The sequence below is a fragment of the Sarcophilus harrisii genome, chromosome 6, assembly GCF_902635505.1.
Source record: "Sarcophilus harrisii chromosome 6, mSarHar1.11, whole genome shotgun sequence".
Lineage (NCBI taxonomy): Eukaryota > Metazoa > Chordata > Mammalia > Dasyuromorphia > Dasyuridae > Sarcophilus > Sarcophilus harrisii.
Genome location: NC_045431.1, coordinates 144,534,550 through 144,539,490, shown reverse-complemented (window position 1 = coordinate 144,539,490; position 4,941 = coordinate 144,534,550).

Below are 4,941 nucleotides of genomic sequence, written 5' to 3'. Positions count from 1 at the left end.
GATTTTTTTTTGGGGGGGGGGCGGTGGACCTGGGATGGAAAAACTCTGAATTTCAACCCCTCCAAGCCTCTGGGAGCAAGCATCTCTACCCTCCTACTTGATACCCAGGGGAAACTCCCACAATAATCCCCACCTACAATTCATTTGGAGATCTTAGCCTGGGGCATGATCACCACCCATCATTGACCTGGAAATTAATCCCTCAATCCATCTGGAGATCACTCCCCAGCCCCTGCCATAGAAACCTAAATATAATCAAGACTCTGTATCCCAACCTTTGCTAATTTCCTAAGCAGGAACTAGCCCACTGAGACTTCTCAATGAAAATAAACCCATTTCTGCCAAAAACCTTGCTTGGAGATTGGGACTACAAACTCTCATAGCTGTTAGGGTACCTCATCTCTCACCAGGTTCTACTTACTTCACTTAGCATCAGTTCATTTAAGTCTCAGCAGGTCTTTCTAAAATCATCCTGCTGATCGTTACTTATAGAAAAGTAATATTTCATAACATTCATATGCCATAACATTCAGCCATTCTCCAACTGATGGGCATCCACTTAGTTTCCAGTTTCTGGCCACCACAAAAAGGGCTGCTATAAACATTTTTGCACATGTGGGTCCCTTTCCCTTTTTTAAAGATATTTTTGGGATATAGACCCAGGAGAGACACTGATGGATCGAAGAGTTTGCATAGCTTGATAGTCCTTTGGGCACAGTTCCATATCGCTCTTTAGGATGATTAGATCAGTTCACAACTCCACTAACAATGTATCAGTGTCCCAATTTTTCCACATCCCTTCCAACATTCATCATTAACTTTTCCTGTCATCTTAGCCAATCTGAGAGGTGTGAGTGGTACTTCAGAGCAATCTTAATTTGTACTTCTCTGGTCAACAGAAGTTTAAAAAAAATAAAAGTACGTTTGTAATGCCGGAGAAACTGAGGCAAAATGGAGATCAGAAAGTTCTTAATATTTATTAAATGGGAGAGATATACTGGGATCAAATGGATCCATGGTTTGGTCCCAGGGCTGAATGAGACTATCTTCTCCAAGAATCCAGCATCCAGCCTGCATCCAGCCTGCATCCAGCAGCCAATGCAAGTTCCCAATGACATATTTATACACGGTAGCTAAATAAAGGCAGGGGGGTAGAATCCAAACTCTAGTGAGTGGGAATCCTCAGACAGGAACCATAAATCCGGTTCTGACAGGTTGGGGGGTAGGACCATAAATTCTACCAAACTAGGAGTGAAGAAAAATGTCAGACTCCAGATATGTCTGGAGTTCCCCTTTCTGAGTTTGCACATTGACAATTATAACCTTAGAGCAAATAGCCCTGAGTTATATCAATCTTCATGAACCAGAGTGGGGGTGGATTGCCACTAAGGGGATTTAGGCAACACAATTAAGGAGACCAAGGCAGGACCAATTAGGGAAACTGAGGCAGAACAATTTAGGGAAACTGAGGCAAAACAATTCAGGGAAATTAATCAGGACAATAAAAGAGAAAACTGTGGCACGACACTTTTCTTAATACTATATTAAATATATAAATGTAAAATAAAATAAATATATGTATATAGTTATAATTATAAATTTATCATAATAAATTATAAATTAATAAAATTCAATGATAGATTTGTTATAATTATAACTATATACATATATTTCTTTTATATAATATTTACATATCTACATATTTATCTATACAAACATATTATTGCCTCAACTGTGCAAAAGCCTCAAAAGAACAAAAAAAATCTGATAGCAGTTAGGATTTACATAGTGCTTTAAGCTTAGTAAGACCCTTTACATATATTAACTTGGGATTATCACTACAAAATAGGTAATGTCATTATTCAAATGTTACAGGAGAAGAAATGAGGCTGATAGTCCAAGCATCTATGGTAGGATTCAAACTGAGATCTCTCTGACTACAAGTCCAGTGATCTATCCATCAGTCTATAAAGCTGAACAGCTAGCCAGGTGGAACACTCTATGTGGCCAGGGCTTCTTCCTCCCTGAGAGAGGAGGATGTCTGGATTTAAACATTCATCTGTGATTCTGGAGCTCAGAAGGGAGGAAGGGTAGAAAGGAGCCATTTCATTCAAGCATGTGAGAAAGACACAAAGTTCCCAAGATTAGAGTCCAGAACAAAAGCCAAGTACCTGAAACTTGTCTGACAAGAGCATTATACCAGTTAGGGAGGGATAAAGGACTTTAATTTTGGGGTATCATACAGAGAATATTTTGTGACTGGATGAAGAGAATTAATTGTGCTCTTGAGAGGGTATTACCCCACCAAACCAGTTTAGAGGCCAGGATTCTAGCAGCAGAATAGTCAAGCTTTAGCCTTAACTATCAGGTTCAGAAGTGGCTACAGGAGACAAAAACTTACATCTGTGGGGAAGGGAGGGAAGAAGAGTGAGAAGAGTGGAGGGGAGGAAGGTATCACACTATACTGCACCACATACACACATGCATAAACACACACATTGTAAATTGTAATTTTGTTTTCTGCTGAGCATCTTATTTACTTATTTATCTTTTTTCCCCTTTACATCCCTCTTTCCTCAAGCAGGCTGCAATTAAGAAAGAACATATAGATATAGATATACAGGTACATAGATATAGATATATAGATATACACATATATAGATATAACCACACATACACTTATTTCCCTTTCATCCCCCAACCATCCCCAAGCAAGCTAAAGTTAAAAGATATATTTATGTAGATATATACATACATATACACACTCACACACATACCTACCCCACATATACACATGTCTTTCCTATGCTTGCTAACTTTCATTAAATTCTCCTCCATAATTTGGTTTACAATTACTTAACCTTCCCTCACCCAGAGATCCCTCCTTTGCCTTCTTCCCTTACCCTTTGCTTCCCCATCCACCTGTCTCTCCCCGCTTACTTCTGAATAAATAAGGGAACTTCTCAACTCACTCTCACCTAAAACTTTATATGGACAGTATGAGAATTGCAGGGAGAGGCAAATTATGTGCCAGTTATTCATAATATACTTTATGTACCTCTTCAGGCTCTGGAATAGGACATACTTAACATGTAGGGTGTATGACATGGTGCCTACAGCTCTGGGCTTAAAGTCAGAAAGACTGAAGTTTAAATTCAGCTTCCAATATTTACTGGCTGTGTGCTTCTTGGGTCATTGTTTACCTGTTTCCTCATTTCTAAAATGGGGATAATAATCGCACCTACCTTTCAGGATTATTGTGAGGATCAAAGGAGAGACTATTTGTAAAGTGACAAGCACAGACAGTAGGTGTTTCATAAATGTTTAATTACCATTCATCATTCTACTTTCATAGTAAAATGAAGGAATCACTCAGTCTGGACGAGTTATCGTGTTCATTCATTAGATTTTATGAAGGGAAGGAAAATATGGCTATTGTGCCATTGTTCAATTGTGTCCCACTCTTCATGACCCCATTTGGGATTTTCTTAGCAAAGATATTGGAATGACTTGATATTTCCATTTCTAGCTCATTTTACAGATGAGAAAACTGAGGCAAACAGGGTCAAGTGACTTTTCCAGGTTCACACAGCTGGTAAATAAGTGTCTAAGGCTGGTTCCTGGCTCCAGAACCAGCACATATTCTAGTTTACATCTTGCTGTCCCCTAACTAACAAGAGTGGAAATTTGGTAAATGACCCCAGATGAGAGATTGCATATGCATATATATATATATAGGATATATAGATAAGGGCCTCCTTAGAATGTTATCCCCTAGAGAATAAAGATTATATCACTTTTGCCTTGGTATCTCCTAGAATTTAGGAGAGTATCTCACCTAGAGTAGGCCCTCAATAACTTGTGATTGAATGAGGGTCATTTCAATAGAAAAGACATGATGCAGGCAATCCTAGGATCTAGGATTGTTGTTAAGGACTGAATGTAATAATGTACATAATAACACTTGTGTAAACAACATAGTGCCAGACAAATCTGAAGTAATCTTTTACTTTAAAATTGCAAAGAATACGTCAAAATAATCAAATAGATATTCTTAGACATGAAGGAAAAAGAAAGGCTGCAAGAGGAAATTAAACCTTCCTGTGTAGAATTTCCTCTTTGGGTTTTTTGAATAGCTCTAATTTTTGTTTTCCATTCATGTTAGACTCTATGACTCCATTTGGGTTTTCCTTAGCAAAATTTTCCTTCTGTAGCTCATTTTTACTGGTGAGGAAACTGAGGCAAACAGGGTGAAGTGACTTGCCCAGAATCACACTGCTAAGTAAATGTCTGAAGTCAGATTTGAACTCAAGAAGAAGAATCTTTTTAAGATTAAGTCCCATACACTATCCACTTTACCACCAAGTTACCCTAGTTACTTTGATCCCATTTAATCTCTCTTATCCAAGACAGATGGAAGACTGAGTCTGCAGTCAGGAGGATCTAATTAAAATCTAGCCTCAGATCCTTCCTAGCTGAAAGACCCAGTCAAGTGACCTAACTGTTAATTTCCTTACTCTCAGAAACTGTGAAATGAAAATAATTACAGCACCTCCCTCCCAGGATTGTATTTAAGGATCCAAAAATACAGTTATAAAGTACTTAGCATAGTGACTGTCACATAGTAGTTGCTTAATAAATGCTTGTTTCCTTCTTTCCTTCTTCCCTTGCTTTCTTCTTTCCTTCCTTCCTTACTTGCTTCTTTCTTTCAACTAGGCTCGGTCTATACAATAATGGGACGGGACTAAATAACCTCTTTGATCATTTATAGTTCTAAAGTTATGTTCCTTTAATAATCATTTGTCCCCTGGAGCCAAACTTTCTTTCACACATGATGACCTTTGGAATACTTCAAGTTGGCTGCAGTTCTTCCCCTAAATCTTATCTGGATCCCCAATAGGGCTGAGGAATGAAAACAAGGGCAGAAGAGAAAAAGAATTA